The sequence below is a fragment of the Eptatretus burgeri genome, chromosome 4 (assembly GCF_056783735.1).
Source record: "Eptatretus burgeri isolate ZD-2024b chromosome 4, Ebu_testis_v1, whole genome shotgun sequence".
Classification (NCBI taxonomy): Eukaryota; Metazoa; Chordata; class Myxini; order Myxiniformes; family Myxinidae; genus Eptatretus; species Eptatretus burgeri.
Genome location: NC_140964.1, coordinates 96,585,855 through 96,601,854, shown reverse-complemented (window position 1 = coordinate 96,601,854; position 16,000 = coordinate 96,585,855). Strand labels below are relative to the sequence as shown.

At 34.6% G+C, this 16,000-nt stretch overlaps 1 protein-coding gene across 6 annotated transcripts in view; it reads right to left on the bottom strand.

Annotated features, from left to right (window-relative positions):
- Positions 1-16,000, bottom strand: part of LOC147028714 (ephrin type-A receptor 7-like) — a 468,482-nt gene that overhangs the window by 122,938 nt on the left and 329,544 nt on the right. The gene's annotated exons all lie outside the window — the stretch shown is intronic.

Below are 16,000 nucleotides of genomic sequence, written 5' to 3'. Positions count from 1 at the left end.
TGTTGGTTGCATCATTAGTTTGGACGCGGTTTTACCAGTACACTGGAATTCATTTTATTGGCCTTGGAAGGATGACAGGCTGAGTCGGCCTCCTGGTGTGTTAATTCAGTGGTCAACGAGGCTTGAACTTAGAACCAACACCAGGCTTACTCATATTACCATGTAATTATCTTTATAAAACCTAATTATTATCCACTTTTTGTTTCAAAACAGAATATGGTGTCTGAGTTTCGAAATCACAAGACATCTGAAGAAGATTGCTGGGAAAGATTATACATTCTCGCAAATGAATATTTAATATTTTCAATTTTGATTCATTATATTTGTTTTGTTTACAATTACTTGATTTTGAATTTCAAAAAAAGGATTAAGACATGAAGGAGAGGGAGGGGGTGGGGGGGTAGGTGCGCTCCCCAATGATCCATCACCCCTCATCCCACCCTCCCCTCCCCATGTGTGTGTGTGGGGAAGGGTGGGGGTGGGATGAGGGAGGTGGTGGGTCAAAGGTGGGGCGCACAGGGGGATGAGGGGGTGGGGTTTATGTGGGCGGGGCTTGTGTGGGCGGGGCTTGTGTGGGTGGGGTTTATGTGGGCGGGGCTTGTGTGGGTGGGGTTTATGTGGGCGGGGCTTGTGTGGGCGGGGCGTGTGTGGGCGGGGTTTGTGGGAGGGCGTTTATGTGGGTGGGCTTCGGTGGGGTTTGTGTTGGCAGGGTTTATGTGGGTGGAGCTTGTGTGGGAGGAGTTTATGTGGGCAGGGTTTATGTGGGCGGGGCTTTGGTGGGGCTTATGTGGGAGGGGTGAATGTGGATGAGGCTTATGTGGATGAGGTTTGTGTGGATAAATGGATGGGTGGATGGGTGGATGAGTGGAGCTTGTGTGGATGGGTGGATAATTTTTGAAGTAAATAAACAGGGTGTGCGTGAGGAACTAATTAACTAATCACTAATTATGTGAATATGATGAATATGGGTGGAGCTTGTGTGGGGTTTGTGTGTGTGGAGCTCGTGGGGGGTTTGTGTGTGGTGGGGTTTGTGTGGGGTTTGTGTGGGGTTTGTGTGGGGTGGGGTTTGTGTGGAGCTTGTGTGGGGTGGGGTTTATGTGGGTGGGTTTTGTGTGGGCGGAGTCAAAAAGGGGCGGAGTCAAAAAATTTCAATTTACCTTTGTCTTTTGTAATTCCTGTGAATAAAATGAACCTAAAATCTCTTCCCCTTCCAAATCATATATCTTATAAGTCCAAGGAACCGTATCTATTACATCAACAATTTAAAGAAGTTATTTCGTCCATCGTTTAGCAAAACCCTTTTCAAAATGAGATTTCCACCTATATATTCTTACGATATCACCAACTTTGAACTTTTCTGACATTAATCTCTTTTTCATATTTTAATTTTGTTAATGTTTCTGATGGTTTCATATTTGTTGACGTGTGAATCATGTCATTATACTTATCCACAATATCCTGAATAAAAGATGACCATTGTTGTGAACCGAGTTGTGTGAATTTTTTATATAGTCTCTCTTTTAAGGTACGATTAAAACGTTCAACAACAACTGCCTTCCCTTCATTAAAGGTACTGTATAATGTAATACTGTTATTTTTTAGAAAATTCATAAATGTCTTGTTATAAAACTCTCTACCCTCATCAGTCCACAATTTTTTAGGTTTTCTCTTACTTTTATTAAATATCTGTTGAAAGGCTAACATAAGAGTATTACCTGTTTTGTTTTTTAATGGTACAACCCATGCGTATCTACTCCTCAAATCAATAACGGTTAAAGCATACTTGTACCCCTTATCATTATTGAGTTCAATCAAATCAGCAGACCAGATATAATCAACTTCCTTGGAATAAACTTTCCTTCTCTGAAACTTTGTGAATATTGGTTTATGTAATTCATCAGCTAATTGCTCTTCAGTCGTAATGACATCATTAGAGCCTATAAGTTTTTTGAATTTCCAAGTCCAAGTTTCAATTTAGCACTGATCATCTTCTTCACAATGAACCGATCAACTTTTTCTCTCAAGGTTGGATTTTGTATCAGAGACAAATTATACAACATTTCTCTATCGGCTTCATGCTTTTCTTCCAACGTCGTGGTATTCCCATAATCAATATCGTGTCTCATGCACACTTCATCAACTCTATTGATGGGTTTACTCCAGGATTTAGGATTGTCTGCCTCATCTAATCTTTTATCCAAGTTTGTGCCTGGACCACAGAAAGAATACCCTGGAAGATGTAATTCCCCTGGCATTCCAGTAGTTGTAAATTTACTTCCTGATAAAAACTTTTGTATATCTCCTCCTCGTTTGTGTTTGGAGATAAATTGATTTTTTTTTGAACCACACACCGAACATATACCTTTTTGTATAACCCTGTTATTTTTACTTTTAATATATGAAATATTTTTAGTATTAGTTTTCTTTTTACATTTGAGATAATAACTCATTTATTTATGTGAAAAATTCCTGCAGAGTGCAAAAACCTTTTTAGTTTCCAACATGCACATTTGAATCTTAATTTTTAAAACATAAAGAATCCTTAGAAATGCCTTCACTCTCTCCTCCATTTATTTAAGAAAAAAAATAAAAATGAAAAACTTGAATTAAAATGAATATCTTATCGATGTCAATATTCTTGTCGAAAGTATTGCAAATAGACTGGTCAATTCTTTGTTTTCCTCCTCGGTGGGTTGAGTTATTTTCTGTAATACCACCAATCTTTTTTTAATCTCACTGGTTTCCATATTTTGATATTTATTTTGTCTCGCTTTTTTTCTCCCTCTCCTCCTTCTCTCTCTTCTCTTTTTCCTCCTTCTCTTTCCTCTCCCTCTCCTCCTTCTCTCTCTTCTCCTTTTCCTCCTCTTCCCTCTCTTCTTCAACTCCTTCCTCATCCCTTATTATCCTTGAATCGCTTACACCCCATAGAATATCATACATATATTCATCAGGATTTCTTGTTATTCCTGTATCCAAAATAATTTTTTTTACAACAGGAAACCAATAAAATTTCTTTTGAATTTCTAAAAGAGCCTTACCTTTTCTTAACTTTATAATTTTTTCATTATTTGACATTCTCATTAAATCTAAAGTTGTCGGTTTATCAACATCAGCATAATGCCAATCTTTTATTGAAAATACCTCATTCTTATGTTGTAGAACATATTTATTAAAATACCGAATACCCTTTTCTTGAAGGTATGCTTGGACACAGAAATGATAATTTTCTTGAAGCCTTCTTTATATCATTTATGTATTAGAAATATATGTTAGAATAATATTATGGCACGAAACACCTCCCCATCTTCCCATAGTTAAATCATTTTGTATTTCCTTACTTATTATATATAATCCTGTTTTTTCTGTTTTCATGATATAAACAAGGGCACAACCATTATTATATTTATCCTTATAAAATTATTTTATTTGTTGTTTACTAATCGTGGCCCCACAAAACTCATTCTCGATACCAAGTGGATAATATTCTTCCTTACGAGACTGATTTAATTGTTCCAGGTCTTCGAGGTTAATTTTAAATGACCAATTATACCCTAAATCATTCATATCATACCCCCATTGTTCTATTCTCACACAAACGATACGCCCTTCTTCATAAAAATTTATTTTACTTCGAACTGTGAATTCTGTATGACCTGGAGATAATATCAACACTTCTGTATCTTTGGAATACACGGCCGTTTTATTTCAAGATATATATTGTGATAAATCGATTAATCTCACCAAGTCATTCGCGTCAGTCAGGCTTGGATAATTTTTTAATTTATAAGCATTTTTCATGTTAATATTTTTGGTTATATTATATTTATGTCGTTCAGCCTGTGCCGTTGTGTAATAATTTGATAAATCAATATCCAGTTCTTGAGATACACCAAAGATAGAACCATCTTTACCAACATAAGTCATTTATATTAGATTAAAAATAATATCATAAAATTTTTTATTTTTGTTGAGTTGAAATAACACAATAGACATAATTGACCACAACACTTAGAATTTAATTCTTGGACTTGAAATGTTTGATAAACACCATTCTGTAAGAATTTTATGACTTCAACAGGTGGTGGAAGACCAAAACTATCAAAATAATATTTGTCTTGACAATTAAAAATACAAACCCAATGAGAACCGTTCCCATTATTATCTTCTTAGTTCATAATAATATTCCTTGTATGTTTCGGCACATTTGTTCATTCATCTCTCATACAAATAACCACATGATGAATTTTTAATTTCTTACAATATTTGACAAGTTGTAAATTTGATGTTATATTCTTTCCAAATTCTTTAAACCACTCATCTTTTTATCGTTTTGTCATTTTAATTTTAAGTGAGCCAGTGTCATTAAAGATTTTAACCTGTTCTCTTGTGAGCAAAACATCAATTCTTACTGCTCCTTTTCTCTGAATTGTATTAACGTTAATCGTACAAGGCTTTTGATTTTGAACACAAGATGATAGTTTATGAAGATTGATTTGATTAACATATACCCCAGTTGGTACTTTGCCACTCATTTATTTAACAAAAAATTATGTGAGACGAATCATCACACCATTATCTGTATTAATCTGTAATTCTGTTTCTTCCAAAAGCAAACAATATGTATCAACTTCTTCACTCTCTCCTCTTTCAATGTATAGGGAAGTATCCACTCGATTAGACTTTATAGTTTCCTTTTGAGCGCTCAGGTCAAGCGCATAGATTGTATACAAACTTTTAAATGCATTCATATCCAAAATAAGTTCTTTATTTCCATTACTTTCACACACCTTTTGGTAAGACTTGTATGCTTCAGCAAAATCATTTTTTCCCAATTAATTTCCAATCTATCTCGTGGATAAAATGTTCCATCTAGAGAAACGCGAAGTTGTTTCACCTTAGCATTATCACTCAATGCATTATTCTTATCAGTCGCAGTATCACCATCTGGCTTTTTAAAAATGATCCACAGATATCGTGGCTTTCCGTCCAGAACACCCAAATTCCACGTGTAAGTAGTTTGGTTGAGTTTAATGTGTTGACATCTTCTTTTGAGGTATGATACACTGAGTGGTTTCTTTGAGTTAAGTCTTCGATTCAACATCTCTTCTGTTTTAAGATTAGGAGTATATTCACTGATATACCAACTCATCTCCTCAATTACAAATTTATTCTGTTCACCAAAAGCACTACCAACACCAAAAAGCAATCTATTTTCATTATCATTCCTTTGTAGTTGAAATCTAATTTTAAGACCATACAGAACTTTATCATGATCACAAAATCCAAATATACCTTTAAGAGGAACTGCCACAGTAAAACTATTTTCTGCTTTTGTATCATCATTATACATTCCTTTCCTTTGAGTATATCCAGGGTCTGTGTTTGTTCCCGTTGACATATCAGGAATAAAACCTTCGACAGACCCCTTTCCCATTCTATCACTGAATGTATAGAGTGTAAATTTCATCATTTCAGATAGAGCAGAGACATAATCAACCTCTTCAACTTCTTGTGTTCCAATATACAAACGCACACTATCAAACATTTTCCAGAAGAAATCATTTACAAGTGTAGCGTTTTTGTTATTCCCAGCTTTAGTGAATTTAAATTTACACAACAAGAAACTTTCGGAGAGATTCAAAGAGGTTTGTTGCTTATTTATTTCAAAACTTTTTGTACCATTCGTATTCCAGTCTGTTCCAGTTATTGCATTTACCTTGAAGTAATCTTCATTTTAGTGGAGTTTGAGATAATAATAGTATCATCCAAATCATAGATACTATCAATTGCTTCCATACTTGTATTTATTTAGGAAAAAAAAGATGTTAAAACTTTTGAAACCCTGTTCCAAGTATTCGAATTATTTTCTGTCGTTCTTGGGGGGACAACTGAGTTTTGCCTTTCTTAATTTCTTTTATTGCTTGTAATTTATGAGATTCCTTCTGGGCATCTTTTATGCTCTTTACAGCACCTGCTACATTTCCCACAGCAGAAGCAGTTGAACCAATTGGATCTTTATGTTTTAGAATAGTTGAACCAATACCCATGAGAGTATCAATTATCCCATCTCCTCTAAATTGATGTCCAACACCCCTTTGTCTCTTAGGTTTATAGTATCCTCTACCAAGATACATACCTTCACCCTTGTAGTATGGGGAAAGGAACATCCCATCCCCTGTTATTATTTTATATTTTCCCAACTCGTGTTTCCTCACAATAACCATCGTATTTATTTATTGGAAAACTTCACGTAGGTGAATTCTGATGGATATAACTTCTCCATTAAAAGAAATCATGTGATTATCTTGGTCAGTTATCCTAAAATTTACTCTGTGTATAGTTTTTCCTGACACAGGGAGATAAACCAAATTTTTGGGTTCCATATTGAATTTATAACCAATTGGGGTTGAGTATGCGCTGAATGAAAATATTGCATTTGTTTTTTTTCCATCATTATAAGCACCATCAATCAAATCACAGTGAATTAACACAGAATTTATTCCTGAGGATATTTGAATGACATTATCACTTTAAAACGTCCCATTAGTTTCAATCTTTTTTGAGGAGAAACCCAATAACTCTCTAAATGAATTATCAATTGTGAAATCAACCTTGTAGTTATTTTTAACTTTAATCGTTGATTTTGAAGTATGTTTTTGAATGTCTATAACGATATTTTTTGGTTCATCACCCTGTTCTTTCATAAGACGAGCAATTTCGGAAGATATTTGAGAAATCTCATATGCTCCGGGTGAGACTGTTATCGTTTTGTATCCACTTCCGGGATTATAACTAAACTTGTCATTTTTATCAGTTATATTAAATAAGGTATTATAAGTTTCCATGGACAATAAAGATGCCTCATATTCTTTTGTTGGGTCAAGTTGTAGTGGGTATGGGAATGAAGATGTGTGGTCGCTTGTTGTGAAATTAAAACTCAGGATTGTGCTTCTCATCTTATTTAATATGAGATAAAATGTCTTTATATTGATATTTATTAATTATTTTCATGTTCATCAACTGGTCTAAAATGGCTGATGCTTCATTAAAACAATTGTTATTTCCAGCCTTCTTACTACCTAACAACAATGACAGTCTATTAACTAATTGCGATGGGTCATTGGGAAGAAAACTAATACCTGAACCAAGGATACTAAAAGCCTGAATAATGTGTTTCTCCTTCTCATTTTTCCTACTTTTACTAGAAATACTAACCCTATAATTTAGAGTGTTCAACAGATCAATATGTACTCTATCATCATTATTTTTCATATCCAATTATTTATCAATATACTTTGATTCATCCCTCACAGTTGAACCTTGTCTTCCATCTTTTGTGAGAAGAAACATTAATCTCGGAGTTAGTTTAACAGGGTGTTGAGCAGAACCTAAGAACCTTAATTCATCATTAAATATCAATACCTTTTCTTGAACAAGATGAAATATTGCTGGTTGTTCTGTTGGAATGAGTCCTGCTTTGGTTTTTTAATCCGCTGAATTTTCATTGTTTTGAAGAGCATTCACAATATAATCAGTGGGTCGATTAATCTCTTCCAGTTGTTGAAATAAACCTTCATCATCATATACCTTTAATTCTCCTAAATGCTCTAATTCTTCCTCCGTCATTTGATCAAAATCTTTTAATATTTGAAGTTTTTTAGGAGTATATTCTACTGTGGGAATTGTGGAAACATCTTTCATTTTTTCTTGGGAAGTTTTTATAAGTGGTTTAAAATTTTTTTCTTGTTTTCTTTCAAATGCTTCTTCGCCCATTAGTTTCTGTCTGCGTTTCTTCTTTATGTCTTCCTGCTGTTTTACAACTTTTGAAACCAACTCTTGATGTTCCTTAAATCTTCTTGCTCTTTCTTTTGCATCCATTTATTTATTGAAAAATATCATTTAATGAATTGTAAAGATCAACAGGGAAATTTTCCTTTTCTTCATCATTCAAGTAGATGTGTTCAAATAAATCCTTTTCTTTAAATATTTCATCAAATTCTTTATTAACATTAATGCGAGTTGTAATTTCTTCTTCACTAATACTTGCATCTCTGCTTTTCATACGTTTGCGTTGAGTTTCTTCATCAACATCAAAACCGAATGATAAAATCTTCACTCCGCTCAGATGTTTAATAATTTGTCTCGTTCCTTCTGAATTAGTTTCTAATATCCCAAGACCAACAGATTTTAGTTTCCTTAACTCACTCTGACAATGTGAATATTTTGTTGTACCAAGAGAAACCTCCTCAAATATTTGACCTTCATTCCTCAATCGCATATGTTCCTCCACTGAAATATAGTGATAATCTTCACCTTTTACTTCTCCAGGTCTTATTGCTCTAGTTGTTGTTGATACAATGCGTATCACGGGGTGTTTTTTAAGTAAATTTACAATATTCTCATTTGTACTACACAAGAACCTTGATTTATGAAAGTTTTTCCAGAAGCAGATTTACCCACAAGATTTATAATAATAGTTGTCATTTATATATGTAATTGTTTATAAAACAAAAAATATATCCCTTAATATCTCATCTTGTTTCACAACAATATATTTATATTTTTCAGTCGTGTGCTTCATGTAATCCTCAAATTTCTTTTTACTACATAATGTAGAACAATTATCTCTCCAAAAATTGTTTATATCTATTGAATTTAACTTGAATAAAATAAAAGTATTAGCATTGTTTCTGATGGAACGACGAGGAAGTTGAAAGTACGATTGACTAAGATAAATACAATTACAAGAAGAATGTCTCCCTCTTGTGTAGTAGCTGTCCATTACCGTTTGGTTTCTCTCATTAACACAATCATCAAAGATAACGAGGTTCTTTTTTGATTTATCCAAATCTTGGGGAGACGGTATATCATCCGTATTATCACTAAGAATACAAGTTATAGGATTGGAAATCTTTTTACATCTCTGTGTATCACAAAATAGTTGAATTATATCTTCAATGTTATAATCATTTAGGTTTTTTTGACGTTTAAATAAACCGATTATATCTTCTTTTTGAAGACCAGCATTAAAACCTTGTGAGAGTAGTTGATACTCTGGTTGAAAACTCGACTTTGTGAAAATTATCAAATTATCATAATCTAGAAAGTTGGGAGTGAGGAGCATCTTTAAAAGTAAGCAGGTTTTTCCACATCCACTTGAACCAACTATGAGACATCTTAATGAATTTGGGAGATTTTTATGGTTGTTAAATTTTATCTTATTTTCCCAAATGGGTAAAAAATCATTCATTTATATATTTGAAAAACAGGTTATTTAATTTATTATTGGCTCTTTTAGAAACTCTATATTTGATCCTACGTTCAGGTTTAATTTCAAGATAATCCATTATTTTATTTATACAATATCTTGTGTTGATATTTCCCTGAAAATTACATCCATGAATAATATATAACAACAATCCTTTGAACATTTCTCTTACACGTTCAGTTTCTTCCCTTGGAAGGTAAGGTGTGTTATCACCCTCATACTTTACATTCATTTCTCTAATCAATCTTGTAAAGTAATTCATTTTTGGTGTAAATCTAAAAGAATTATTTTCCTTTTTATATTTTTTATTATCATTAATTAGAAGATAATCACAGAATATACATTGTTTATAGGCTTTTGACTCTGTGTTTAATCCCCGTCTTTCAGACGCAGGACAATTCATATGGAGAATTCAAATTTATCATATGGAGAATCAGGAAAGTCTAGCATATTTATAAAGTAAAACTTTACTTAAACTGAAATTCATCTATACTTTCAGTTGTATATTGACTCATATTTAATAATATTACCATCGATATCAATATACTTTTTTTCATTACCAGATTCAACGACAACATTTTTTATATTAAAGGTAATTTTAAAATGATCGTTAACTACTATTGAACGAAATGTCATTTCACCTGATATATTAACATCCTTTATTTCATCAGGATTTACATCTTTAGAGTTGTTGAAAAAAATACAAATTTCTCCTTGCATATTACAGATGGTCTTATCTTTTCTTTCTAAAGCTTCATCCATAAGGTTTTTGTTTTTTGATACTTTTTCTTGTTTCATTGCTTTTTCTAGTTTTGAATATATTACCAGAAGGAGAGGAGAAACTTTTGTTAGAGATACTTTAATTGATGTTCTACCAGGTATACTAAAAGCCCTTCCACTGAAGGAAATTGAAGAACTCATATTATTTACCATAATTGTTTTTATCCAATAGTTGTTATATTTATCTTTGTTAAATTTTACATCCTTGACATATTTCTCAGTATCTTTAACAAATGAAGAGATTGATTGAAACTTGTCTTTTGTGTCTTGAAACATTGTATTTATTAAGTGAAAAAGTTGGAGGATAAAATGGTTTTAAGCACAGATTCACCTGTAAAATAAACGAAATTTTCATCAAGAAAATTTTAGTTAAAGCAAAGATTTATTATATATATATGGTGAATACAACATACTGCGATGTTTGTAATCACAAATATAAACATTATAGAAAACACCTCTGAACCAACAAAGACACATTTAATCTATTTCATAAAATATCTCCTCTTGAGTTGGAAAGAAAACATTGTGATATCTGCTCAAAGGATGTTTTGAAGAGTAGTTATAATAAACATCTTCAATCACAAAAACACAAGAAAAATGAGTTTAAAGTAAAGGGAGACTATTGTATTGAAAACACTGATGGGGCATTTAAAGGGCATATAAAATTAAGGATTTTTCAATTTGGAGAACCTGGACCATCATCAATTGCTGAATCAATTGAAATAGTGAAACCCGATGTTGAAAAATTTATTAAAAAGACATGAAAAGAAATGAAAACTTTAAAGTTTTATATGGGAGTGAAAATGAATATGAAAAGACAAGATGAAGAACAAACTCCTTATATGAGAACAGATCTTCATTTTATAACATCATTTCAAGATTTTTTGAATAGTGGGGTTTATGAAGAACTATCAAGACAAGAGGAGGATGTTGATAATACAGTGGTAGGAAGTGGATTCAATATTAAAAAAAATCATCTTTTTAGATATACACATTCTAAAATCAAACCCTCTTAAAGCTTCTTCTTATGTTGAATTACCAAAAGAAATAAAACTAAAGAAGGCAGTTGTTAATATTAAGAATAATGATAATAAATGTTTTCTCTGGTCTGTTCTTGCTCACTTACATCCACCAAAATGTAATTCAGAAAGAGTAAAACAATATATGAAATATGAGAATACCTTGGACATTAAAGATTTTAAATTCCCAATGCCACTAACAGATATTCCTAAATTTGAGAAAAAGAATAATCTTTCTATTAATGTATATGGATTAACAGATACAAACAAATTTCAAATATTAAAAATTTCAAACAACTATTAAAATGAAGAAACACACATTGATCTTTTATATTTTAGTGTTGGAAAGAATTCACATTACACATACATCAATAATTTATCAAGATTAATCTCTTCTCAGGTATTCAGAACAGCAAACAAAATATATCCTTGTAAGCGATGTCTTAATTCATTTCATACAAAAGAACGATTAGAACAACATTCAAAATATTGTAGTAATCATAAATCAGCTGTAATTACAATGCCTAAACCTGGTGAAAAGATTTCTTTTGAAGATTATAATAAATCTATCATGCACCCATTTGTGATATATGCTGATTTTGAGTGTATCCTTAAAAAGATAAATACTGCTTCTCCTAATCCAAAATAATCATATACAAATAAATATCAAAAACACATTCCTTGTGGTTTCTGTTATTATATCAAATCATCTGTTGGAGAAAAGTATAACAAACTTGAACATTATAGTGGAAAAAAAGCTTCACAAGAGGTTGTAAAACGATTAGAAAAGGATTGTATAAGACTCACTAAATTAATGAAAGAACCAAATGAACCGATGAAATTAACCAAAGAAGAAAAATTAGAATTTAGAAAGAACAATATCTGTCATATTTGTGAGGGGGAAATTAAGGAGTCTAAAGTTAGGGATCATTGTCATCTTACTGGTAAATATAGAGGTCCCGCTCATTCCTGTTGTAATCTTAATTATAAATTACCTTCTTTTATTCCAGTCTTTCTTCACAACAGCGCCAACTATGATACACATCTATTTATAAATGAACTTTCAAAAACACCAGGGAATATTTCTGCCATAACAAACACAAGTCAAAAGTATATTTCATTTACAAAAATGATATTCACAAAACCTTTAACTCGTATTTGGTTTCTTGATTCTTACAAGTTTATGGGAACACCACTGGCCTACCTCGCATCAAATCTAAGCTCCACGGACTCTTTTCCAAATCTTAATTCATTCTTTCCAAAAGAGGAAATTCTCACTAAAGAGGAAATTCAGATTAAAGAGAGAATTCAAAGTAAAGAGGAAACTCTAATTAATGAGGAAATTAATGAAGAAATTCCAACTGAAGATGAAATTCTAATTATAAAGAAAATTCGAACAATGAATGAAATTCTAACTTAAGAGGAAATTCAGATTAAAGATGAAATTGTGATTAAAGAAGGAATTCTTACGAGAGAGGAAATTCAAACAAGGAATGAAATTCAAAGTAAAGAGAAAATTTATCCTTATGATTATATGGATTCATTTATGAGATTTAAAGAAACACAACTTCAACACAACACACGGGGAGGGGAGGGGTGGGATGAGTGGGGTGGTGGGTCGTGGGGAGAGCGCACCTACCCCCCCTCTCCCCCCCACCCCTCCTTTACATCTCCTTTATTCTTTTTTTATAATTACGAATCAAATAATCGAAAGCAAAGCAAATATAATTCATCAAGATTGAAAATATTAAACATTCTTCTTTGGGTAAATATTCAGTTGAAAGAATGGATGATATTTTCCAGCAATCTGCTTCAGATGTCTTGAGTGTCATGTCGGATTCCTCCAGAAGATTAAGTTGTGTGTTTGGTTCATCCAGACAGGTGTTTAAACTGAAAAATAATAATAATAATAATGAGTCAACACTCAAGAGAGTTATAGGCAGAGGGATAGAGAGGCAGATGGAGACAGAGAGAGAGAGAGAGAGAGAGAGAGAGAGAGAGAGAGAGAGAGAGAGAGAGAGAGAGAGAGAGAGAGAGAGAGAGAGAGAGAGACAGACAGACAGACAGACAGACAGACAGACAGACAGACAGACAGACAGACAGAGAGACAGACAGAGAGACAGAGACAGAGACAAAGTGATAATTCCTCACCTCGATTCATTCCACGTTAGATTACGTGAGAGTAATTCTTTCCAGTCAGCAATAATATCATTCAGTTGATTTTGAAACGAATGAATTTCTTCAAGAAAGTCGTTCATTTTTATCCACTCATCTTGTAAATCAGATAATTCATTCTCCACATCTGTTAGTAACGATGTTCTGATTCGGAACAACCTGTTGAAAAAAAGACATGTACAATAATTATTGGTTGTATAGTGATTTAATTCTGTTTTCAACAATAAATAATAAATTGGGTTGTGAAATCTCACCTGTCATCGTGTGAAAACGATTGATCCTTAATGTTGTCGAAAGAATCTGTGCAATCCATTCTGTGAATGAAACACACTCAGCACAAAAGTTGGTTTAAATAAGCTGTTAGTAATGATGTAATGGGAGATTTCACAACAATGTTTTTTTCAAGGTGTGTTCCAGATCGGAAATGACTTGGTTCGGGTGAGACAGCTTGGGAGAGACATGGGCGAGACGTTCTCAAGTAGTCCGACTCATTTTAACACCAAAATGAAAATGCTTTCAATGATTTTGATAAAATCTACATTTAAAAGCTGTTTTTAACGAAACTTTGTTCTGTTAGTGTTGTATAACTATCAGACACGGACACATAATACTTCCTCATTTTTCGCAGCACAACTGTGTTCTAAAAATACTTCCCCATTTTACGAAGCGAAAGGTTTCATGCTTGAAGAGATAAAGTGATTACACTCGATGGAAATTAATGGTATAATAAAATTAATTTATTCCCGAAAGTAGAACATGAACAAATATGAATGGAATGAAAAATATGAAAGGAAAAAAAGTGCTTTAATCAGTAAGTCTCAGTTTAGCATTTGCTCAATGGGGCAGAGATCAGTCTCCTATTTTGACCTTTTGGGGCTTGAGACTGTCTCAATTTAACATGAGCTTGTATGGGAGAGGGAGAAAATCAGTCTCCTGTTTTGGAATTTTTGGGCTTGATTCAGATAGTTTTTCCCATTTCCCAATTCATTTGTATGGGAGGGGGAGGAAATCAGTCTCCTGTTTTGGGCTTTTGAAGCTTGATTCAGAGAGTTTTTCCCTTTTTCCCCATCATTTGTATGGATGCCTTAGAAACCCCATTTATCCTCTACTTATATATGTATGTATGTACAGTAATCCCCCACTATATCGTGGTTCACCTATCATACCCCCGGTTAATCGCGGGTTTTCCCTTGGAACCTAACTAATTTTTTCTGCGGATTCCCCGGGTATATCGCTGTAATAATATATAAAATAAAAATTATTTGAGCAATAAATTATAACGCGTGGCACTCGACCAGTCACACAACGCACGAGACAAAGTTTAGCTTGTGAACTTCGAATATTTTCTACATTTTTTCTCCAAGCCCGACAATGCCACCCAAACGCCCTGCACCTTCTGAGGCTTCTGGCAAGGAACCAAAGTGCCAGAGGAAGGTCCTGACGCTCCAGGAGAAGGTTAAGGTGCTAGATATGCTTTGGGAAGGAAAAAGGTTTGCCGCGGTTGGACGAGCACTGCCAAACTGACCAGACCAGACAAGTCGATGTCCGGCACCTCAAACCCGATCACTGCCAAGCCGACCAGACCAGACGAGTCGATCTTCAGCACCTCAAACCCGATCACTGCCAAGCCGACCAGACCAGATGAGTCAATTTTTTGGGGAGGCATCCATTCATCGTGGATTTTCACTTATCGTGTGGGGGGGGGGGGGCGGGGTGGGGTTTGGAACGTAACCCACGCGATAAACGGGGGATTACTGTATGCATATATATATATATATATATATATATATATATATATATATATATATATATATATATTGTTACGGATCTGGAAACCATGTGCATTCAACATACATTCAGCTGGGAGTGTGGCTGTGGAAATATGCGTACTGAGTAGAGGGCACCCCGGGCACGGAAGTAGTCGGCCAGAGTAGGCCATGGATCCAAGGGACCGAGTTAGTGTAATGTGCACAGGCAGCCCATGGAAACGGGACCCGGAGCACCAAAATGCCACGTGGGCATTGACGTGGAAGATGCCAGGAAGGGCATTTCCCATGTTCATAAGGAGTAGGTAGGCTCGGAGACAGCCTCAGTGAACCGGGGGTGCCATAGTTTGAGTTAGGCAGATGGGTATCCCTGCCAATGGAGCCACGCTGCCCAGCCACGAAATTGTGCAAGAGCATGAGAGAAAATTTGCGGGCCAGGCCCAAACTGATAACGGACACCAACACAGGCGAGGGGAATCATGGTTTCTCGGACCGATAGTTTAAAGAGACAGGCGTGTTGAAAAGCCCCAGGGATAGATTAACGTTAATAAATGCCAGGATAGATAGGAAAGTGTACCCCTTTGCACCATCCATCCCTTCGCTGTTCGTAGATGGCCCCAGATGGCGGCTCTGTTGTTGCCTTTTGTTGGTTCTTAAGAGAGGAGCGCCTCTGAGGAGATTGGAGAATAGAGGAGCGCGTCTGAGGAGATTGGAGAAGAGAAAAGCGTGTCTGAGAATGGAGAAGAAAGGAGCATGTTCGTTGGGTGCGTCGTGTCGTGTTGTTGGTGGTTTGAGGTTCGTTCGTGGAGTTGGCTGGTTCTTTTGCTGGCGTTCGTGGTGCCTTCATGGGTCCAGTCTGCGACCTTTATCTCCGCCAGGGGACTCTGACTGCTCCACGCAGGTTCCTCCACGGGTAAGAGCCCCGCGCGTGTAACTGTGGGCTGAGCCGCATCACCATTGACAAGTGCCGCATCGCGGAGCACCCCCTATCT